Source organism: Ranitomeya variabilis, chromosome 1 (genome assembly GCF_051348905.1).
Source record: "Ranitomeya variabilis isolate aRanVar5 chromosome 1, aRanVar5.hap1, whole genome shotgun sequence".
Taxonomy (NCBI): domain Eukaryota; kingdom Metazoa; phylum Chordata; class Amphibia; order Anura; family Dendrobatidae; genus Ranitomeya; species Ranitomeya variabilis.
In genome coordinates this window covers 83097827-83123622 of record NC_135232.1, presented here as the reverse complement: position 1 = coordinate 83123622, position 25796 = coordinate 83097827, and the positions used below count along the sequence as shown (strand labels likewise).

The 25796-nt window shown below is 42.2% G+C and overlaps 1 protein-coding gene across 3 annotated transcripts in view; it reads left to right on the top strand.

Annotated features, from left to right (window-relative positions):
* Positions 1 to 6388: 6388 nt before the first annotated feature.
* Positions 6389 to 25796, top strand: part of GHR (growth hormone receptor) — a 470149-nt gene continuing 450741 nt past the window's right edge. The window contains exon 1 of one of the 3 annotated variants that reach the window (XM_077285641.1): positions 6389 to 6707. The gene's annotated coding sequence lies outside the window, so the exon portion shown is untranslated. The remainder of the gene's footprint in view (positions 6708 to 25796) is intronic. The other 2 variants (XM_077285624.1, XM_077285649.1) reach the window with 2 other exon arrangements.

The window sequence follows — 25796 nt, the reverse complement described above, 5'->3', positions numbered from 1 at the left end:
TAGTATATAGCACAGCCACGTAGTATATAGCACAGCCACGTAGTATATAACACAGCCCATGCAGTATATAACACAACCCACGTAGTATATAGCACAGCCACGTAGTATATGACACAGCTACATAGTATATAGCACAGCCCATGTAGCATATAACACAGCCCACGTAGTATATAGCACAGCCACATAGTATATAGCACAGCCACATAGTATATAGCACAGCCCACATAGTATATAACACAGCTACGTAGTATATAGCACAGCCCATGTAGCATATAACACAGCCCACATAGTATATAGCACAGCTACGTAGTATATAGCACAGCCATGTAGTATACAGCACTGCCCACGCAGTATATAACACAGCCCACACAGTATATAGCACAGCCCATGTAATATATAGCACAGCCCATGGAGTATATAACACAGCCGACGCAGTATATAAAACAGCCCACGCAGTATATAACACAGCCCACGTAGTATATAACACAGGTACGTAGTATATAGCACAGCCACGTAGTATATTGCAGCCACGTAGTATATAGTACAGCCCATGTAGCATATAACACAGCCCATGTAGTATATAGCACAGCCACATAGTATATAGCACAGCCATGTAGTATATAGCACAGCCACATAGTATATAGCACAGCTACATAGTATATAACACAGCCGCTTAGTATATAGCACAGCCACATAGTATATTGCACAGCCACGTAGTATATAGCACAGCTACGTAGTATATAGCACAGCCCACGCAGTATATAACACAGCACATGTAGTATATAGCACAGCCTACGTAGTATATAACAGCCCACATAGTATATAACACAACCCACGTAGTATATAACACAGCCCACGTGGTATATAGCAATGTGGGCACCATATCCCTGTTAAAAAAATGATTAAAATAAAAAATAGCTATATACTCACCTTCCAGCGGCCCCCGGATCCAGCCCAGGCATTTAGCGATGCTCCCCGCAACGCTCCGTACCCAGTAATGCCTTGCGGCAATAACCCATGATGAAGTACCGGTCTCGTGAGACCGCTACGTCATCTGGGGTCATTGCCGCAATGCATTCTTGGGACCAGAGCATCGTGAGGAGCAGGATAGGCTGCCACGGATGCCGGAAGGGGAGACTATAATGATTTTTTGTATTATTATTATTTTTAACATTATATATGTTGGTCACACTTACAGAGTTAATGGCAGCATTAACGGACTGCATTACACCGCGTTATGCCATGGTGTAATGCAGTCCGTTTAACGGACTGCTAAAACGCTATGTGGGCACTGACTGGAGGGGAGTATGGAGGGGGCACTGACTGGAGGGGAGTAAGGAGGGGCCAACTCGCGGCCGGACTGTGCCTGTCGCTGATTGGGATTTGGGATTTCCGTGACCGACAAAGAGACAGACAGACAAACAGACGGAAGTGGACCTTAGACGATTATATATAAAGATATTTTTAATTTATTTTCATTAAAAGTTATTTTTTACCTTCACCACTCGCTAGACATACCTGCTTTTCTGTTGGATTCATTGTGTCTACTTCACCCTGGTCCATGCAAGGTGTTTGGTGATCACACAGGAGGTCAAGATAAAAGACATGGTGAGATGATTTTTTTTTTGTCTACTTAGTAGTGTTGAGCGATACCTTCCGATATTCGAAAGTATCGGTATCAGATTGGATCGGCCGATACCGGCAAAATATCGGATCTCGCCGATACCGATACCCGATACCAATACAAGTCAATGGGACACAAATATCGGAAGGTATCCTGGATGGTTCCCAGTGTCTGAAGGAGAGGAAACTCTCCTTCAGGCCCTGGGATCCATATTCATGTAAAAAATAAAGAATAAATATAAAAAATATGGATATACTCACCCCTCCGGCGGACCCTGGACCTTAGCGATGTAACCGGCAGCCTCCGTTCCTAAGAATGCAGTGAGTGTAGGACCTGCGATGATGTCGCGGCTTGTGATTGGTCGCATGAGCGGTCACATGAGCGGTCACGCGACCAATCACAAGCCGCGACGTCATCGAAGGTCCTTCACTCTGCATTCTTAGGAACGGAGGCTGCCGGTTCCATCGCTAAGGTCCAGGGTCCGCCGGAGGGGTGAGTATATTTTTTATTTTTATTCTTTATTTTTTACATGAATATGCATCCCAGGGCCTGAAGGAGAGTCTCCTCTCCTCCAGACCCTGGGAACCATACACTGGGAACTTCCGATTCCGATTTCCGATATCACAAAAATATCGGAACTCGGTATCGGAATTCCGATACAGCAAATATCGGCCGATACCCGATACTTGCGGTATCGGAATGCTCAACACTACTACTTAGTTTTATAGAACGGGTTGTTACGGACGAGGCAATGCCAAATATGTGTATTTTTATTATTTATTAATTTGCATAAATAAATGTATTTATTTGAAAAATATTTGTTTATTTTTTTCTTTATTTGAGGATTTAAAAAAATATATTTTTACACTTTCTAATTTTTTGTTTTTACTTTTTTACGTTGTCCAAGGATGGGACATCATTGTATTACATCAGATCGCTGATCTGAGGTTCTGCAATGCATCTGCACTGCAGAACATCGGAGGAGTGACTGACAGGCAGGGAAGGAGGCATCTCAGGTCCAGCTCTGAGCAGGCACTGCGAAGCCACCTTCTCTGAAGGATTCCATGGCCATCTTGCAGCCGGGGTCTCCATGGAGACCATCAGCACAACGTGATCGCAAAGCATTGTCCTGATGGGAGCGCGCAGGGAGCCCACTCCCTGCATGATGCTCCTCGATGTTGCTGTCACTAGTGGGTTAAATGCCCATAATCAGAGTTAGCACCAATCGTGGCTATGGCTGCAGGGTGTCAGCTCTCACATAGAGCTGACACCCACACCCGATAGCCGCTGCGGTGTGACCTTCTGCTCACCAGGCCCCAGGGTATAATAAATTAGTTTGTGTCGGTGTGTCGACATAAGCAGCACACATCGCAGTGAGCCTTCCTAAAGCTGTGAGGATCAGCTGCACAGCTTCAAGGAAGTCCATCTGCTTCTTCTGTGACATGATAATGACAGCGCGTATGAATAAATATGAATGGAGCCTTATACCAATTTTGATTTTTGGGAGGCAGAATGAACAAATAAACAGCAATATAGGTACTGTTCAAAAAATATATATTTTTCGTCATTCATTCTACAGTATAAGTGATAAGGGAATCTTATTCTTCAGGTCAGTACGATTACAGCAATACTAGACTTATATATGGTTCAAAGCTTTTTTATTTATTTTTCTACTTTTACACTTTAAAAATGCTTTTTTAAAATTTTTTTATTTACATCGCCATATTTTGAGATCTATAACTATGCTTTTTGGTATACAAAAAAACTGACCAGCATTTCCTAAGTGTGAATATGTTGAAGCTACCAAACTGCATTATATAGAAAAAAGAAAGCACAGCAGCACTATGTATAAGTTTAGGCCATGTGAAAATACAGAAAAACATTAAAAACATAATATAGATTTTACTACTCAAAAAAAAATGTTCTACATTTTTTTTAAACTTACGGAAATGAATGAAAATGAAGGTTCTTAGCGCATAAATTCCGTAAGTTTAAAAAACAAATTAGAATTTGTTTTTTTTTTTGAGAAGTAAAATCTAGATTATATGTTTTCAATGTTTTCCTGTGTTTTCTCATGGCTTAAACTTATACATAGCGCTGCTGTGCATTCTTTTTTCTATATAGATCTGTATATAGGCCATTTTTTTGGGGGGTGAATTATCATTTTCCATGAGACAATTTTTACTTGCATGGCTTTTTACTGATGCCTGATCACATTTTATTTAACATTCCGCGTGTTGGTCTGATAAAAAATAGTTTTTTCCCATGTTTTTCATTTTTTTTATGGCTTTGACTGTAGGGGTTAAATAATGGGACAGTTTTATAGTTTGGATCACTCCAGAAGCAGTAATATCAAATATGGATACTTTTTGCTTTAAGACCGTTTTTCGGTCTTTATTCTTGGGGTTTTGCACACATTCATTTAAACGCTTTTTCACTTTGTCCTTTTATGGGACTTAAACATTCAGTAGTCCAATTACTGGCCTCATGCACTGGAATACTATTGTAAACTAATGTATGGCTGGTGTAGATTTCTGGGCTATACATTTCTGCTTCATATCTGAAAAAATACTTTCATTATAAGTTTGACTTTGGTTTTAAGAAACACATATCTGTTTTTATAGTTAGCTGTTTCAAGGGTTTTTTATGTACATTGTATAGGAAATTGTATAAATAACATTTTTAAAAAATATTTATGAGTTTGTTTTTCATTTTTGTGATGAGCTTTTTCTTTACATATTTATGGTAAATCCTGCCAAGGTGAATCTTAAAGACATCATGTGCACATAACATTTCGATCTGTTCACACAGTATTTTTTTTTGTTGAGTTTTTGGAGCAGAAACTTTCTAAAATCCTCCTCAAACTCTTAGTGTTTGTTTAATTTCTATTCCAAAAACTTCGAAAAAGATTCAGTTGGACTTGCCCTAATTTAGTGCTGTCTGCCGACCCCAACATTGGGGTTTCTGTCAGAATCCTCGAAATTTGTCGATTTACGTGAATGAGCCGTTGGAGTCACTGTGGACAGTGTCTGGCCTCCATACTGGCAGTATTCATCTTTTTCATTCAAGAACAAAAAACTTGTCAAACCCTGATTTTCTGCATACTGAAAAAGCCAAATACTGCCTGGACGGAGGCCAGACAGTGTCCACAGTGACTCTTTTCGCTTTATTAAAGTGAATGGTTCCTTCGGGATTCTGTTTTCCGTCAAAATGCAACTTTCACGTGATTCTGACAGAAACTCCAAAGTAGTGCTCGGTACAGTATTAACACTGTGTAAGTGTGAACCTAGCCTTAAGGAGATATCCGGTATAAACAAGCTCTCACCTCTCTGTAGTATAGGTGATAACGTGTTGATGAGTGGGGGTCTGACCAGTGAGTAAGAACATGGAATCAAAACAGGACACTTTTTTCACTGTAAGGGCTCGCTCACACTTGTGAAGAAATTAGATAAGTCTATGGGTGCTTGTGAAACATTGGCTATTACCCTAGTGCAGTGCGATTCCCGCAGACACCGGCAATAGAGGAGATGGAAAAACTACTTTCTCTGTCTCCTCCGCAGCTGAGCTCTGATTCTTACATGCGAGAGGATCGGAGCACAGAGCATTGACACTTGGCTCCCGCTGGGTCATTAGCATATCGCACCGGATGCTATATGACTTTAGGCTACACTCACACTGGTGTACAACACAGGCGAGTGCTAGCTGATGTTTCATTGGATAGCATTCGGCCCAATGTTATACTATAGGGGAGTGCAGATTTGCAGGGGGGGGGTTTATGCCAATTCGGCATGAGAAAACAATGGCAGCATTCTGCGTGTGCATCTGATAATCGATCACACACACCCATACAAGTCTCTGGGTGCATGTGAAACATCGGACTGCAGTATAATGTCAGCTCACACAATGGAGAAGATGAGAAATGACATTTTCCGCCTTCTCCGCGGCTATGCTGTGCTTCTCTCATAGGAGAGAATCGGACGACACGAAGGCGACACTCGGAACAAGCTGTAACATAGTCTGATCTGAGTGACATTACCATAATCGGCCCGATTCTCTCACGTGAGAGAATCTACTGCTATGTTACCCCGACCATAGGCCACGTTCAATATTCGGTCAGTATTTTACCTCAGAATTTGTAAACCAAAACCAGTAGTGAAACAATCAGAGGAAAAATCTAATAGAAACACGTCACCAGTGTCACCACTTCTGGATTTATCACCCACTCCTGGTTTTGTCTTACAAATACTGAGGTAAAAAAAACTCGCCGAATACTCTATCAGCTCTAATGGACTGCTGATATATGTTTTTGAGCCAGACAACCCCTTTTATATGGCTTTTCTTCCGATAACCGTCATGAAGTGGTTCTGTCAAATCAAGCTTTCACATTATTAGAATTTTGCTCCAAATTCATCACACATCTTGCAACATTTTGATAAACTTGGCATAATGTTCACTGACTAAGAAAAAAAAGCACACACCAAAAAAGTGACTTCGAAAAGTATATGTAATCAGAGAATTTCTTAACCCTTACCATCCCTTCACTGTGAGAGTAAGGGGCTGTCACATTCCTTATGTGATCATACACAGCATACGTCGCTTTACCTGCGTAATTATTTGTGCCTATGTGGTAAACTGAAAATTAAAAGTACCAAGTCATCTCCTGCTCATATCTATTAGTAATAATCAATAACTAATTTATTGCACTGAGTGAAGAGTGTGCTTCAGGGTGCAGTACCTAATACTTTCCTCTAGAGGGAGCCTGGAAGTTCCTTGGAAAGTGACACGCACCAGGCTCCTGCTTCCCCACTAGTACCGGGCAGCAGCAGCAGCAGCAGCAGCCAGCGCTGGCAACAAGGAGCTGATCCCTGTAGCCTCACCCTGCTCCGAGGAGCCCACATGACCAAGGGGACCTGGATCTGGTCTGTGCCATTGCCTGACAGTGTGCAGGGGAGCCCAGCTGCAGGGACACGTCCCATCTGACAGCTGACACCAGGGGAGAGGAGCTTGTTGATCAGAGCACAGCTGCCCTGCAAAATGGACTGATCTCCAGTGCAACCAGTACGTCAGTGCTGCTCCATGCATGGTATGTTGGCTGAGGGGCATGCTGGGGTCAGGGCAGGCTGGCAGAGGGGCACTGGTGATGTTATGTGGAGCCTGTGTATGGGGGGCTGTGCTGGGTCTGGGATCTACAGTACCCTATGATAGTAATCCTGGCACTGGATCTCATCCTGCAAAACTTTTCTTCCTGGCACCAGGAGATCTGGTAAGTGCATGCAGGCATCAGTGCCCAAAGTCTCCCAGCACTCAGCAAACTTTTCTCCATGTTCTGTGCCTTGTTACAAAGTATCTCTGTTACATTCAATATTTATCCAACATGTATAAATGGACAGTTATCATGTGCATAGCACTAACATATTCCGCAGCGCAGTACACAGAGTGTATTCACTCACATACAATGTCCATAACTTTATATCAGAGCAATGTCATTGGCGTTCGGGTATCCAATCAGTATGATATACGAATGTGGGAGGAAACCGGAGAATCCCCGGGGAAATCTGGGAAAACATGGGAACAGGAATCGTGATGGTTTATATGCCGCAAATTCTAGTGATATCCTACTTTTGGAATGGTTTATGGTTTGACAAATTTACTGTATACACCCTTTACATATCTCAAATGTGTATAATATAAATATATTTATTTTTAGCTGTACATACACATATATATATATATATATATACATATATATATATCATTTTCTTAAATATATTTTAATATATATATATATGTATATATATATGTATGTATGTATGTATATATATATGTATGTATGTATGTATGTATGTGTATATATATATATATATATATATATATATATATAATTATTTTTTTTATTGACCAAGTGTCAGTTTTATACTTGTTTGGGCTATGTTCACATGTTGCGTTTTTTTTTGTTTGTTTGTTTTTTGCAAGCAAAACCTCTCTTAACAGTAAAGAAGAAACCTCAAAAAAGGAGGTTTTGCTGAGTTTTCGCCGCTTTTTTTTTGTGACATTTTTTCAGCGTTTTTGCTCTATTTTTTTTTTTTTTTTTACTGCATTTTTGTCTCTTGTGCATATTGATAATGTTTAGTTCATAAAAATAATCTGATTCAACTTCATCAGGTTTTGGCACCAAAAAGAGCAGTAAAACCTGATACCTGCGTTTTTTGCATCACTCATCGCTTTCAATGGTGTGAAAAACTCTGCAAAAATTCTAAAAGAAGTGACATGCTGCATTTTATAAAAACACACCTTATTGACAAAACGGTCAGAAAAAAAACTAGGTTTGTGCATGAGATTTCAGTACTTTGCTGGTACTGTGTAATGCAGCTGAAAAATTGCATTAATAATGCAGCAAAAACGCAATATGTGAACATTAGCCTAATTCAGACAAGGAGGAAGAAAAAGTAAATGTGATTTTTTTTATTTTTTTTTTTACTTCTTTACCTGTAAAAACATGAAAGAGAAAAATAATGCTGAATGTTCCATGTATACTGCGTCATTTGTCAAATGTGTTCAGGATGTATCCAGGCAGAATTGTGAATGTGTATATGACTGTGTGCACGATATGGTGGCAGCACCATGATATATAATTTGTGCTCATAAGCTGAGGCCATATACTGTGCACATGTCACCAATGCAATGACTAAAGTGTTAGTAGTAGTTTTGGTAGTAGCATTAAAGGGATCAACCCTCGTCCCCACCCCCAAGGGCCCATTCAGACTTCAGTTTTTCTTGTACGAGTTCTATCTGTGTTTTTCACGGTGAGCACTCGAACCTACGATGGTCAATGGGGCTGCTGCCATGTCCAATTTTTTTTGTCCTCAGAAACTGAGACATGTATAGTTTGAGCCAAGGCTCGGATCAAAATCAACAATGTAAGATTATGTGTATGTGAAAAAAAAATTGCATACCATCACAAAGTAAGTACAACCTTTTTTTTTCCCTATGTGCGAGAAAAACTGAAGACACTCCGACCACACTGTGATCAAAGTAATCCGACCGTTTTTCTTGTACACGGAAAATACTGACATCTGAATGAGTCCTCGGCCATCTATGTGGGCATGCCAATCATAGAAAGATGAATAAAATGATACTTGGATATCTGCAATCTAATGTCTTATTTCAGAGAAATCCAAATTGTTCTTTATATGTAAATTAGCTGTTAAGATCTATGGGCCGGACATAGTTCTCACTGTGAATCTGCCTCCAGAGCTTATTGTAAATGAAATGAGGCATTGCCAGTGAGAGACATGTAGATCAGGAGAGCAGACTGTCAGTCATTACTTGTCTCACTCTGGTAACATCTTTCATTTACAATAAGCTCTGAAGGGAGATTTATGTCCCTCCCAAAGATCTTAACAGCTCATTTACATATTACAAGAAACACTGATTTCTCTCTAATAAAACGTCAGATCTCAGACAATAATTTATCATTTTATTCAGCTTTCTATTACCAATATGCCTGTATAGACCGCATAGGGGGTTTGATCCTACTGATAGAATCTGTTTAAATACTGTCCATTCATCCAAAAGGCCAACCATGTAATATATGGAGATGCTGGCTGAAGTCTATGACATTGTATAATAGGGTTCTCATTGTAAAAAAAGCAGAGTGAAAACCAACATGACAATTATTTCGGAGCAGTTGTTGGGATGGTAAATTTGCCTGGTCATCTTGTGGCTTCCATAGAGCTATACAACTAGACATAATAGCCATTCTGGAGACTGGAAAAGTTTGATAAGATGTTTTGTAGTAGTTGCATGGCTGGCATGAGGGGCAGACAAACCAGACTTTTGCCTAGGACCCCCACTGCCCCAGAGGCTCCAAGCCAGTGGCGTGCTGCTAATAGCAGCACATCACAAGGCCGCTATGGGGTCTGAGAGACAGGGGGGCTCGGTGACAACAATGGCATCACCCCCCACATCGCGCTTTGATCTGTATCAGCATCATACATGCCGATACAGTTGAAAGCAATGATGGAGGAGAGCGCGTCTGACACTCTCTCTTCCATCATTCCCCCTCTGCTTCTGACACAGCAGGCGCGATGACGTCACTTCATCGCGTGCCACACTGTCGGGCAGTGGAGCTGCTAAGTAGACGTGCTGCAGAGATCGGAGCAGCGGGGGAGTGGCGAGTATTGTATTTATTTTTTTAAATCAGTGAGTACGTGTTGGACATAATACTAGAGGGACATTGGGTGTGCAATGTACTCTATGGTGGCTGCATTATACTCTATGGTGGCTGCATTATACTGTATGGAGGACTATGGGGTGCATTATACAATATGGAGGACTATAGTGGTGCATTATACTATATGGAGGCGTATGGAGAGAGCATTATACTATATGGAGGACTATGGGGTCTGCATGATATATTTTGAACTATGGGGAGTAAATTATACTGTATGGAGGACTATGGGGTGCATTATACTATATGGAGAAGTAAGGAGAGTGCATTATACTATATGCAGGACTATGGGGGCTGCATTATATTATATTTTGAACTATGGGGAGTGCATTATACTGTATGGAGGACTATGGGGAGTGCATTATACTGTATGGAGGACTATGGGGAGTGCATTATACTGTATGGAGGAATATGGGGAGTGTATTATACTGTCGGGACCACACTCAGTCGGAGCAGCCTTTGGAAGTGGGGAATCACCAGAAATAATACACAAGACACATCTCGTATAGTATATCACTGGGAAGTCTCTGAAGCACGCCTGCCTTCAAGGTGCTATCCCCTCTTTATATAGTTGTACAGGTAGTTTCAGTGGTTATACAAGTTTTGCTTGTTTAAACAAAGAGAGAAAAGAGAAGACAAAAGAAAACAGTTTCGGCTATGTGATAGTTTCACAACAAACAAAACAGTACAGTTTCGCCTAAGTGGCAGTTTCACAAACAAAAAATAGGATTTCACACTATGGCTAAAATGTCCTTGAATGGACAGGTCAATATTGATCACAAATTCTTTTTGGTTCATTGAGGTAACCATTTTTGTTCCGCTCTTCACAATCCCCCCTTTGACATATTCCATTCAAAACCTTGTCATATAGACGATTATTTTAGTCATTCTTTTTGTGATAAAAAAAAACAAAACAAAAAAAAAAAAACTTTATATTCTCGCATCCATTACACAAAATTTATTTGTGCATACCGAGATACCCTTGAATACAACCTTGAATAATACATATATAATTACAATAACTATAACTGTATGTATTAGGCTTTGCATAATCCCGGTAACCCACCCACCGATCCCCCTGAACCAATTGGCCGGGTTAAGAAAAGAAAAGGTATCTGACCACCAGCTATCCTTATTTTGGTCTAGAAAAGGTATACTTGTGGCTGATACTGGTGAATGGGTACAGATCCAACAATCTGCCAGGGGTTGCGTATTATTTAACAAATCATGCACTAATTTTCTATGATGTTGTACGAATCTATTGTTCAAAGGGGCTAGAGAATTCAATCTTTCCCATGCCTCCGTTGAGCTTAACATTATTAACATCAATATCATGAGTCTTATACTGCTTTTTTGCAATGGCTTGCATGTATCCATGATGCCTTTCCTTCAAGCTTGACTGCTGTTGGAGTTGTTAACAGGACTTGGAAAGGTCCGTCAAATCTCGGTTCCAGAGTCTTTCTGGTGTGTCTTTTCACGTAGATTTGATCACCAGGTTCCAACTTGTGGCCTCCTTCGAGATTTTCTGGATCTGGAAGGGAAGCAAAAACTTGCGAATGCACTTTAGTTAAACGTTTTTGTAATTCTTGTACATAAGCAGTTAAAGTCTCAGTATTCAACATTAGTTGTTGTGGAAAATAACAACCCAAATTTGCTGCTCTACCAAAAAGAATCTCATGTGGTGACAGCTTAGCCTTCCCCCTTGGGGTGTTTCGGATGGAATACAGGGCAAGTGGTAGACACTCGGTCCAAGGCTTTCCTGTTTCTGCCATGGCCTTCTGGATTTTTAATTTTATTGTTCCATTTAATCTTTCCACTTTACCTGAACTCTGTGGGTGATACGGAGTGTGAAACTGGTTTTCTACTCCCAACATTTTCATAACATTCTGGAATATTTCTCCAGTAAAATGGGTACCCCTATCTGACTCGATCACCTCAGGCATGCCGTAACGGGGTATCAGTTCATGTGCTATTTTAATGGCAGTAGTTTTTGCTGAGGCTTTACGAACTGGATAAGCCTCTGGCCACCCTGAGAACATGTCCACACACACAAGCACATATTCGTATCCATTGTACCTAGGAAGCTGGATGTAGTCGATCTGGAGTCTTTGAAAGGGATACAGTGGTCTTACATGATGCTTGGTTGGGGTTTCAATGGTCTGACCTGGATTGTGTGCCAGGCATATAGCGCATGCAGCACACATGTTCCGAGCAAAATTACCAAAGCCTGGAGCCAACCACCTTTCTTTTACCTTGAGCGTCATACCGTTTGCCGATACATGCATAGGTAGGTGGAGGTCACTCGCCACTGCGGGGTACCAGGCTCTGGGTAAACACAACAAAGTTCCTTTTTTCCATAATCCTTGCTGATCTTCTGCCCCTTTTTTCTGCCACTGCCCTCTTTCTTCGTCGTCTACCTGTTTCTGAGCTTCCTTCAATCTCTCCTCATCATCTTCAGAGCTATCTAGTGTGTGGGCATGATGTAAGGGTTTACGTGCTGCCTGTTTTGCTGCTTTGTCGGCTTTATCATTACCCCTGGCTTCCTCGGTGTCGAGTCTCACATGTGCAGCTACCTTTATCACCGCTATTTCTTTAGTTTCTTGTGCTGCCTCCAGAATCTGTCTAATGAGGGAGGCATGTTTAACAGGTTGGCCTGAAGCAGTCATATAACCTCTGGCTCTCCATATTACGCCAAAATCGAAAATAATGCCATGTGCATATCTAGAATCAGTGTATATGTTTGCTGTCTGATCTTTGGCTATTTTTAGAGCTTCAACTAATGCCGTAAGTTCTGCTTCTTGTGCAGACTGATTAGCAGGGAGAGGTTCTGCTTTCAGCACTTCATGCTGAGTTACTACCGCATAACCTGTATGAAATTGTCCATTCATATCTGCATATCTACTGCCATCTATGAAAAGTTCAAATGTAGCATTACAGAGTGGCTTGTCACGTACATTACGTAAGCCCTGAGTCTCTTGTTCCATTAATTGTACACAATCATGCATTGACTCTGATGGGTCAAAGGAGTTGGAGAGTGCAGTTTCCTCAGGTATGGTACCCCCCTCAGACTCTAAAGGGAGCAAAGACGCGAGATTAAGAGTCTGAACCCTGGCAAAGGAAATGTTGGGCGGCAGTAGTAGGGAACATTGGAGACGGAGGTGTCTGGCCATTGAAATATGTTTAGGTTGGACCTGGTTAAGAATGCCATGTACATCATGAGTGGTCTGAACTAGAAGTGGGTGATCAAGAACAATCTCAGAAGCTTTATCTAATAACAGTGAAATTGCGGCTACTACTCTTACACAAGAAGGTGCGGCTCTAGCTACAGGGTCCAGATGAGCTGATATGTATGCCACAGGTCTCTGTTTGTTTCCATGTTTTTGTGTGAGCACCCCTGTAGCATGTGAGGATATCTCAGCTGCCATCAATTGAAAAGGTTTAGTGTAGTCTGGGAGTCCCAGAGCCGGAGCTGATACCAGTGCTGTTTTCAAAGAGGAAAATGACTGTTTAGCCTCTTCACTGAGTGAATATGGTGTGTTGGCAATACAGTCATATAAAGACTGCATGAGTTGACTTGCATGTATGATCCACTGTCTACAGTGTGAAACAATACCCAGGAAAGCACGCAGCTGTTTGTGATTCCTGGGTTCAAGCATGTTACGTATGGCTTCCGTACGTTGAGGTGTGAGGTGTCTGATGCCCTGTGATATGCAGTGACCTAAGAACACGACTGTTTGTTGACAAGCCTGGAGTTTCTGTCTATTTACTTTACAGCCTTCTTGCGCTAGGAAAATTAAGAAATTAACAGTTGAGGTAACTGCCGTCTGCTCATCAGGGCAACAAATAAGTAAGTCATCTACATACTGTAGAATGACTACTCCTGGTTCTGGGGTGAAATTTTTTAGCACGGTCTGCATTGCTTCAGAGTACAAAGTTGGTGAGTGTACCATACCTTGTGGCAATCTTGTCCATGCTAATTGTTTACCCTTGAATGTAAAGGCAAACAAATGCCAACAGTTCTTATGTAGTGGCACAGAAAAAATGCGTTTGATAAGTCAATTACCGTAAAATATGCAGCAGTGCTGGGAATTTGAGACAGTAAGGTATGAGGATTCGGTACCACAGGGGTGACCGGTGCCAAAACCTTATTGATTTCCCGTAGGTCGTGCACCATGCGATATTTCACCATAGTTTCTTTGGAGGAAACTTTCTTTTTAACAGGATATAAGGGTGTATTGGCGGGTGACCTGATTTCTACCAAAACACCTTGTAACACATAATCCTGAATTTGCTGAGAAATCGCCAGTTCTTGCTGGGCGCTGATGGGGTATTGCCTAAGCTGAGGTAAAATGGTTCCCGGGGCAGTTTCTAACAGTATAGGAGCTACTGATAAGAATCCTACATCAGTGTTTCCTTTTGCCCATAGGCTGTCAGGAACCCGAGACAAGTCAATTTTTGCTTGTTGAGTGCAAATTTCGGGAAAATCCTCCATTGCCTGTATTCTAACATATTGTTCCAGAGTTTCTGCATCTTCATGGATGGTCAGCATAACTGTGCCATTTTCTCTAAAATGGATGTTTGCGTGCATTTTACTTAAGACATCAGTACCCAGCAAGCAGGTAGGTGCACCTTTAGCAAATAAAAATTTGGATACAAAGGTTTTAGGGCCAAAGCTCACATTTAAAGGTTTTGTAAAAGGCAACGCCTGAATTTTACCATCATACCCTTCTGCATATGTTACCTTTGAGGATATATTGTCAGGATATGGTAAAAAGTCTTGATTTAAAATGGAGGATGTTGCTCCCGTATCTATCAGAAAAGGTACATTTTTACCCTCAACCTCAACTTGTATTATTGGTCTTCTAGAAGGAAGAGACCTGCATAACCTTCAGTCATTCTGAGCTGTCTGTTTGATCAGGCGCTGGGTTATTTATCCTATTTTTGGGTACAAAGGTTCCTGAATCTATATCTGCTTTTCTCTTCCTACATTCCCTTTGGAAATGTCCTGGCTTCTTACAGTAATGACAAGTAAACTTTTGATTAGCAGAGCCAGTATTAGGGTATGTGCACACGTTGCGGATTTCTTGCAGAAATTTCCTGAAGAAAACCGGAAATTTTCTGCAAGAAATCCGCATTTTTTTTTTTTGCGGTTTTTTTCCGTTTTTTTCGCGTTTTTTTAGCATTCAAGCGTAATTAGCTTGCAGAATGCTAAAGTTTTCCAAGCGATCTGTAGCATCGCTTGGAAAACTGACTGACAGGTTGGTCACACTTGTGAAACATAGCGTTTGACAAGTGTGACCAACTTTTTACTATAGATGCAGCTTATGCAGCATCTATAGTAAAAGATAGAATGTTTAAAAATAATAAAAAAAATACAAAAAAAGGTTATACTCACCCAGACATCTCCTCACCGGCGTCCGTTCCTCTTCCTATAGCTGGTCTGTGCGCGCAGGACCTTCCGTGACGTCACGGTCACGTGAGCGGTCACATGACCGCTCACGACCAATCACAGGACAGTGACGTCATCGGCAAGGTCCTTCACCGCACATCAGCTACAGGAACCGAAGCGACAGCATGCAGTGGAGGCGGGAAGACATCGAGGGTGAGTATAGGACTATTTTTTATTTTAATTCTTATTTTTTGACCACTTATATGGTGCCCAGTGCGTGGAGGAGAGTCTCCTCTCCTCCACCCTGGGTACCAACCGCACATAATCTGCTTACTTCCCGCATCGTGGGCACAGCCCCCTGCGGGAAGTAAGCAGATCAATGGACCCCTAGGTGTGCGGAATCCCCTGCAATTCCGCATTTTAATGAACATGTTGCTTTTTTTTCCGCGATGCGATTTTTTCGCGGAAAAAAAGGCTACATTTGCACAAAAAATGCGGAATACACTTAAAATAATGGGAGGCATATGTAAGCGTTTTTTTCGCGTTTTTATCACGTTTTTATAGCGAAAAAACGCGAAAAAAACGCAAAAAATACTTAACGTGTGCACATGGCCTTAGCCTGTGCAATTCTTACTGGCTTAGAATTTTCTCTTAAGTCCATTTCTATCCCTACAGCTTTCTGTCTAGCCAGGTGTGGGTCTTCCAAGGTTCTCCAATCAGGGGTTGCGGCCTTAAGCTTTTCCTTCACTTTTGGAGACAATACATCTATAAAGGTTTTTGTAACTAACCTCATCATTCCTGAAGCGGTTAGATCCATGCCTTCATCTCTGAAATTATTTTCTACACTTAGATAATATTCGTCTACTGATTGTCCAGATTTCTGAGCCACCACTCCCGTTGTTCCTCTCTGCCTCTGTTTTTCCCTCATGAAGACCATTAAGTGATCTATAAATTGCGTACCTGATTCTCTCGTTTGTAAGGCACCATCTCCTGCCTGGGGCCTATGTACCTGTAGATTTGCTAATAGCTCCTGGAAGAGTCCAGGAGTCATTTTCATTCTACATAATTCTTCTCCATCTGCCCAAACTCCAGCGTGAGTCTGCATAATTTGCTGTATATATTGTGCAAATCTAACTGGACACTGGGTGGGATCTGGTGCGTTATGCAAGAGAGACATGCCTTCAGCGGGGGACCAAGGGAAATATTGTAGAGTTTGGTGATATCTAGTTCCCATTACTCCGTCAGCACCAGGTTCCCTAAAGGGTCTTGGTACTACCCTAACAGGGGCAAGTACAGCGCCATGTCTAGGTGTACCACAGGCTAGGCAATCATTTCTCCAGTCTGGATTTTGTTGTCCACAGTGCGGACATACCCATCCTCCTGGTCCGGCTAAACTTTGAGGTGGTGTTTGGAGAAAAGATGGGGCATGTGGGTTAAGGTATGGGGGTGGGGTGTTCTTATATTCCACATTTTGTTTTTCTCCATAGCCTGCGGGTCTAATACACCACTTTTTATTCTGTTGATTATATGTCCATCCCTCTTTTTCTGCTACCCTAGAGACATCAATCAACGCTTGGATCTGATCTATCCATTTCTTGTCATTTCTTGTCTCTGATTATGCCTTTTTTTCTTTCCTGAATTCCTTCCCATTTTTTCCTACTAAAGGCTTCTGCCTTAGTAACTCCAAACTTACTAAAAATCTTTCTCAGCCCCTTAGTGGCATCTTCACCACTTCTCTCCTTTATGATAGTATAGATATCTAATTCTTCTGGTTCCGACTTTGTTTGCTTATTCCCCATTTTCTTATCCTGAGCTTTTTTCTTTTCTTGCCCTAGGTGGCGTTTGGGTATGAGAATACCTCGTTACCTTCTTCCTAAGGAGCTAGGATGTTTAACGGCTTCTGCGTACCGTGCTGATGTAAGAAAAATCCTGATTCCTACACCTATAGCAAACAACACAAATGCAACCAGACAGAGGATCAAAATACAACGTATCTTGTCCCAGGCTAATTTATCTGTCCTGGGCTCATACTATCATACACTTATCCGTCACCAGGTTTTCGTCAAAGACAGGATCAGAGATTGAACATAGGCGCGGAGGTCTCCCCGAAAGGACGCAACCACGTTGCCCAGTGGGACAGTTACTTCTTCTGTTTCAACACCCTGGGCGGCTTATAGGGCTATTCCCAACTTCCACACACCTTCTATTCACATTCACTCTCATTCAATGCCGTACTCCGTGAGGTGGTCAATTCCTAAGTAGTAGTAGAACCCGAGCTATAGGTATCCTCCTCTACTAGAACTACCCGCTAAAGGACACGACACAGAAAATCTTACGGACAGTGCAGGGCAGATATAAGAGATCTAACAGTGTCTCTTACCTGGCCAGGTTTTTATTCATCTGCCGTCCATTATCCCAGATTCTCTTTTCGTTCGTATTCTGCCGGTGTTCTTGAAGGAGTACACAGACCTCGGGTCCCTGTTCAGGCGCCAGGAAATGTCGGGACCACACTCAGTCGGAGCAGCCTTTGGAAGTGGGGAATCACCAGAAATAATACACAAGACACGTCTCGTATAGTATATCACTGGGAAGTCTCTGAAGCACGCCTGCCTTCAAGGTGCTATCCCCTCTTTATATAGTTGTACAGGTAGTTTCAGTGGTTATACAAGTTTTGCTTGTTTAAACAAAGAGAAAAGAGAAGACAAAAGAAAACAGTTTCGGCTATGTGATAGTTTCACAACAAACAAAACAGTACAGTTTCGCCTAAGTGGCAGTTTCACAAACAAAAAATAGGATTTCACACTATGGCTAAAATGTCCTTGAATGGACAGGTCAATATTGATCACAAATTCTTTTTGGTTCATTGAGGTAACCATTTTTGTTCCGCTCTTCACAATACTGTATGGAGGACTATGGGGAGTGCATTATGCTGTATGGAGGACTATGGGGTGTGCATTATACTGTATGGAGGACTATGGGGAGTGCATTATACTGTATGGAGGACTATGGGATGTGCATTATGCTATATGGAGGACTATGGGGATTGCATTTTTTTATATGGAGTACTATGGGGATTGCATTTTTTTTATATGGAGGAATATGGGGAGTGTATTACATTATATGGAAGACTGTGGGGAGTGTATTATACTGTATGGAGGAATATGGGGAGTGTATTATACTGTATGGAGGAATATGGGGAGTGTATTATACTGTATGGAGGACTATGGAGAGTGCATTATGCTGTATGGAGGACTATGGGGAGTGCATTATACTGTATGGAGGACTATGGGGAGTGCATTATACTGTATGGAGGACTATGGGAGTGCATTATACTGTATGGAGGACTATGGGGAGTGTATTACACTATATGGAAGACTGTGGGGCATATTATGTTATATGGAGGACTATGGGGCACATTATACTAAACAAGCAAAATGCTGCCTATTCATCAGGTAATTGGATTGTTTATGCCAGAACAAAAATTATTTTTCTCAGCAGCACATCTCCCATTGAAAACTGTGGATGTGCTGCTGACAACATGACACTGTATGGGGACACATTGATCTATTAGTGATTGTTCTGTGCCCATTATTCTTCCTCAGTCGGTGTAAAGAAGCCGAGAAACAAGTGTAGAACTACGGTACTTCAATTTTGTCTATCACACCCGTTTAAGGATCTGGCCTCTGCGCATCTAAATACATCCGAAATATTTCTGTGTGATGGTGCTATATGTCAGCATTTGGGGCCCCGCTTTAAATTTTTGCCCAGGGCCCCACTTTGTCTAAAACCTTCCCTGAGTAGTTGGAACCAGTAACTGACATAACGTATAAATGGCTGGATGGAAGTTTGGGCAACTTTATGAATAATAATGAGGGCCCCCCTAGTAGGGCCACATGTAGGAGGAGGTTGTCATCAGCTCGCCCTTGTTTCTCTGGTTTGCTTGTTATTACGTGTATCTGTAGTTTGGCTTTCAGTCTAGATGATTAGTACAGATGTTTCACAATGTGTTGGATTGCAGTCTTAGTAGCTCCGTATCTCCAGATCAGATGTGACAGCCAGACGTCTCTATATAACGATATAGTGAGTTCTGCCATCAGCTGGGTCCGCTATCACATGTGTCAGTGGAGCAGTGATTGACACGGGGTCAGGTTTAATACCTTGTGTGTGCTGAAAGGTGCTCTCTGTTCTTGGCCGATACCCTATGTTGTCCTGGCGTCTTATAACTTGTAGCTATCTTCATGGTGGGAGCAAAGGTCAAGTGAGATATTATATATGCAGACGTAGCAGAGCAACTGTTAAGCGACAGATATAGATTTATGAGGAATAGCGCAGAAAAGACATTTTATGGTAATTGTGATTTCTGACTAGTTGTGCTAATTAATAAATCCAGAGTGATAAATGCAGCATTGCCGTCTGTATGTGCACTGTGCACATACACTGCAGAGTCTGGTTCACATGGCCAGCAATTATTTCCATTTCATTATGGGATTGAAAAAATGAATATAAAACATCCCAGTACAGAACACATTCACGGCAATAGGCACGGAAGTGTAATGTAATCTAGTTATGTTTGTCTCCTTTACAGCTGCCATATGTATTTTTAGCTGGATCATAAAAGGTAGTCTTCATAATTTTTTTTTGTCAGCACCCCCGCGCCCAATAATTACCCCGCCCCCTAAAAAAAACAAAACAGAGATCCCAATAAGTAAGGGGTCCCACATCTACCTCCAGAGCAGGTGGAATTGTGCATCATGACCAGCTAATAGACTGCAATGGGCCCTTATAGTGTTCTTGCACAGGGCCCCTCTCTGCATGTCCTCCCCCGCTCCTAAGTATCCCGTACATATCACATTTGATAATTGACAGATTGCTCTAAATTACATAATCATTTAACTGTCCCTTGTGATAGCTGCGGAAATTGTGATTTATAGAATGGTAGTTTGTGAAAATAAACATACTGTATGTATCTATGACTGAGGCACTTATGGGGGACGCACGTCTACAGGGTCACATCTGCAGCTTATGGGGGACATCTGTAGCTGTACTAGAATTGTCTCAGTGTATAAAAAATCATTAAACATACATAAAATCTATGCAATCATCTTAATAATGGAGCCAGCATTCGGATCTTCACAATAACCGTAGCATGTAAACTATTCGATCAAGTTTTTTCTGTACAGATGGTCATACTAACACGTATTGCAGCAGGTAGAGAGAAATAATGCTCTTACTAAAGCCACTTGGAATTCTCAACATTTACAATACCTCTTTTTTGGCCCCCATACAGTATGATGCCCCCAAAATGCCTGTCATCTCACACAGCATGATATCCCCCACACAGAATGTACCCCCATGGCACACCACAGTGTGTTGACCTGAGAGAAGTACTTTATGATGCACCAACATCACATGATGCCCCCACAGTACTGAAATACAGTATGATGTTTCCACATTGACCCAAACACAGTATGATGTCCCCCCAGTGACACCCAAAATAGAATGATGTCCCCACATTGGCCCAAACACAGTATGAAGTCCCCACATTAACCCAAACACAGTACGATGTCCCCACATTGGTCCAAACACAGTATGATGTCCCCACATTAACCCAAACACAGTACGATGTCCCCACATTGGTCCAAACACAGTATGATGTCCCCACATTGGCCCAAACACAGTATGATGTCCCCGCATTGGCCCAAACACAGTATGATGTCCCCGCATTGGCCAAACACAGTATGATGTTCCCGTATTGGCCCAAACACAGTATGATGTTCCCGCATTGGCCCAAAAACAGTATGATGTCCCCGCATTGGCCCAAACACAGTATGATGTCCCCGCATTGGCCCAAACACAGTATGATGTCCCCGCATTGGCCCAAACACTGTATGATGTCCCCGCATTTGCCCAAACACTGTATGATGTCCCCGCATTGGCCCAAACACTGTATGATGTCCCCGCATTGGCCCAAACACTGTATGATGTCCCCGCATTGGCCCAAACACTGTATGATGTCCCCGCATTGGCCCAAACACAGTATGATGTCCCCGCATTGGCCAAACACAGTATGATGTTCCCGTATTGGCCCAAACACAGTATGATGTTCCCGCATTGGCCCAAAAACAGTATGATGTCCCCGCATTGGCCCAAACACAGTATGATGTCCCCGCATTGGCCCAAACACAGTATGATGTCCCCGCATTGGCCCAAACACTGTATGATGTCCCCGCATTGGCCAAACACAGTATGATGTTCCCGTATTGGCCCAAACACAGTATGATGTTCCCGCATTGGCCCAAAAACAGTATGATGTCCCCGCATTGGCCCAAACACAGTATGATGTCCCCGCATTGGCCCAAACACAGTATGATGTCCCCGCATTGGCCCAAACACTGTATGATGTCCCCGCATTTGCCCAAACACTGTATGATGTCCCCGCATTGGCCCAAACACTGTATGATGTCCCCGCATTGGCCCAAACACTGTATGATGTCCCCGCATTGGCCCAAACACTGTATGATGTCCCCGCATTGGCCCAAACACTGTATGATGTCCCCGCATTGGCCCAAACACTGTATGATGCCCCCGCATTGGCCCAAACACTGTATGATGCCCCCGCATTGGCCCAAACACTGTATGATGTCCCCACATTGGCCCAAACACTGTATGATGTCCCCACATTGGTCCAAACACTGTATGATGTCCCCACATTGACCTGTTGGAGCGCAATGTAAGCGTGAAACGATCGTCGTCTGTATTTGCTCCACTGTTTTATCTGCCTGCTGTTGGTATGATGATGCCACAATATAGGATTTTGTTGCACGGGACAGTATGTGCCAATCCGTTTTCTTTTCTATGGACAAACAGAATAGGTAGGATTTTTAGATATTTTTTAAGCTGGATCTACCAAACTTTAATTTTGTCTTCATTTGCAGCACATAAGAAAAAAACTGAAAAATTAAGCATAAACCACAAATCCTATGTTTGTCTAACCCACAAGGGGTGTTTAATCATGGGCTGTGATTAAGAACCCCCAGAGAGTTTGAAACGCATAGACATTTAACTGTGACTGTCTCATTCACAAAGTGTGCATGTCTATGTCATAGCCTTCTTCATAGTCTATGATTAAGAACCCATGATGGTTTTTGAAAAGCATAGGCTATGTGTTTCTTTTTTAACTTTCCATTTTTGCTATGTTCTTTTAATGAAGAAGTAAAAGTATGATTTTTATTTTTTATATATTTTTAGAGATGGATCTACAACACACACATTCTGAATTTTATCTGGTCTATGTGGGTCACTGCAAGTTGGGAACAATGTTAAGTGCCATAGGTCACGCTTCCAAAACTGACTCTTTCACAAATATTTCCTAAAAACAAATCTAAGTGAGGGACCGATGAAAGAAAGAATAAATTCTATTTACAGTGAGAAGTAACCAAATCTTTACCTACTAAGCATATTTACAACCCTCCACAGAACGCCAAAATTTGACAACATCCACTAGGTGACAGAGAAGTGGGAAAGGAAGGGTGCATTTACTTTATCAAAGTGCTTCATTGAAACAGTTTCAAGGAGAGGAGGAGGATGGGCTGCAGGGAAATATATCTGCTAGGTTAAGACTGTGTTCACATGTCCAGTGTCATCCGTTTGTAATGGATTCTGTATCCTTGAGTGAAAGTGTGTGGTGAGTGACCTTCCAAAAAGTTCTCTTTACTAATGAGGGCCCCCCTTGTTTGTTATTTTTTCCAAATAGGTGAGGTCTAGGAAAGCTGTTACTTACAAAGCAAAAAAATAAAGAATGTGCACTTTGCAAATCCCTGTTACCATCCATTTCTCAGAAAAGTATGTGCATGTCTTGGATTCAGAAGACAATCTGTGAGGAGGACTCTGATTTTGCTTTAAATCTAAAATCAATCATTTAAAGCAGAGGTTAAAGATTCCATCAAAACCCTGATGCAGAAAAGTGCAAAGAAGGAGAAAAGGAAGCCTAGGCAACTATCGCTGGATTCAGACGAATTTAGAGTAGTGGACTATTCAGGGTCCTCCTTCTCCTCTTCATCATTTGAGGATGATGTCCGTGGTAGACCATGCTTTCTTGTGAGAGACATGAACAGATTAATTATAGCAATAAGGACCACCATGGGGCTTGTAGAAACAAAAGACCCTAAATCAATTGAGGATATTTTGTTCGGAGGCCTGGAACATATAAGGAAGCAGGCATTCCCGGTAAACTTGTAGAATAAAAACTCATTAGGGAACAGTGCAAGAGATCTGGTAGCAAGGCCTCATTGGCCTTATCTCTGAAGTGAAAATATCCACTTGAGGAGGCTACCTCATTCTGGGACAAAAGGGTGAAGTTTGATGTAGCTGTAGCTAAATCTCAAAAAAATTACTCTGCCCTTTGAAAATTTGGGTATTCTTAGGGATCAGTTAGATAGGAAGGCAGATAGCTACCTTAAAGGCACCTGGGAGACATGAGCAGGCGCTTTGAGAACTGCCATAGCAGGGACTTGTGCTGAAACATCTATGATAATCTGGCTAAAGCAAATGGAGGAGCAACTTAGAGACAATGTCCCTAGGGAAAGGATCCTGTCTAATCTACACTTAGTACAGGGGGCAGCAGCCTTGGCAGACTCAATGATGTTGGCAGCAAGATCTGCAGGGCTCTCTAAGGGTACCATCACACAGTGAAATTTCCATCGCTGCGACGGCACGATTCGTGACGTCGCAGCGTCGTATGATTATCACTCCAGCGTCGTAGACTGCGGTCACACTTTGCAATTACGGCGCTGGAGCGATGCCGAAGTCCCCGGGTAACCAGGGTAAACATCGGGTTACTAAGCGCAGGGCCGCGCTTAGTAACCCGATGTTTACCCTGGTTACCAGCGTTAACGTAAAAAAAACAAACAGTACATACTCACATTCCGGTGTCTGTCCCCGGCGTTCTGCTTCTCTCCACTGTGTAAGCGCCATAGCCGGAAAGCAGAGCGGTGACGTCACCGCGTCACCGCTGTGCTCGCTTTCCAGCCGGCAGGCGCTCACACAGTGCAGAGAAGCTGAGACGCCGGAGGACTGACACCGGAATGTAAGTATGTACTGTTTGTTTTTTTTACGTTTACGCTTGTAACCAGGGTAAACATCGGGTTACTAAGCGCGGCCCTGCGCTTAGTTACCCGATGTTTACCCTGGTTACAATCGAACACATCGCTGGATCGCTGTCACACACAACGATCCAGCGATGTCAGCGGGTGATCAAGCGACGAAAGAAAGTTCCAAACGATGTGCTACGACGTACGATTCTCAGCAGGGTCCCTGATCGCTGCTGCGTGTCAGACACTGCGATATCGTAACGATATCGCTAGAACGTCATGAATCGTACCGTCGTAGCGATGGAAATTTCACTGTGTGACGGTACCCTAACTCATTGTAATTAAAAATACTAGCCAGGCGATGATCAGTCAAACTGCAGACTATGCTTCATTCCCTGCAGAGAATTCCTCCTTGGCTAAACTTTATACGATATCCAGAAGAAAGCATGGGGGACAAAAAAGTCTGGGTTCCACAGTTTGCAGGTGATCACTTTCAGGAGTAGATCCTTTCGGAGGAAAAAATACATCAAAAGAAAGTCTGCCAAAAGTAAGGACAATTGGAGAAGAGAAGGAGTCCCAGATTCATGTTTGGAGGTCCCTCCTCAGAGGAAAATAAGAACTCCCAGTGACGCCATCATCCAGGTGGGAGGAAGGTTCTGCTCTTTTATTCCAGTCTGGGACAGAATTTCATCCAGCAGCTGGATATTAAATGTAATTAATGATGGCTTGAAGCTGGAGTTTCACTCAACCCCCCCGGGGGTCCCTTATAATAACACTTGTCAGAAGGTCACGCAAAGAACAGTTGGTCTTGGAAAAGGAAGTTCAGACTCTGGTCCAGAAGGAAGTCCTTGTAGAGATCCCCAAGGAAGAAGAAGACAGGAGATTCTTCTCCACCCCACTCTCTTGATTAAAAAAAAACAGATGGAACCTTCAGTACAATTATCAATTTAAAAAGACTAAATTGTTTTTTGGCTCATCGTCCCTTCAAGATTAAATCAATAAGGACCGCCATAAGACTCCTATTTCCAGATTGCTACATGGTGGTATTGGATCTGAAGAATGCATACTACCGTCTGTTGATTCACATAGTCCATCTTAAATATCTAAGAATGACTCTACTTATGAGAGGGATGCTAAAACATTGTCAATTCAGAGCTCTACCTTTCGGACTCTCTATGGCACCAAGGGTGTTTACAAAAATTGTGGCAGATATGATGCATCATATTTGGGAACAGGAGATGCTGATCATTCCATATCTGGACAAATTTTTTATTTTATGAGGTCAGAAGAGCGCTGCAACACCTAGCTTCTAAGAGTCAGAACTATCTTAGCAGAGCTGGGATGGCTGTTAAATCTGGAGAAATCAAAATTCGAACCATTAAAAGTACAAACCTTTCTAGGTTCCATACTGGACTCAACAACCCAGATGTTTTCTTCCAGTAAAAAAAGAGCACGTTGCCCATG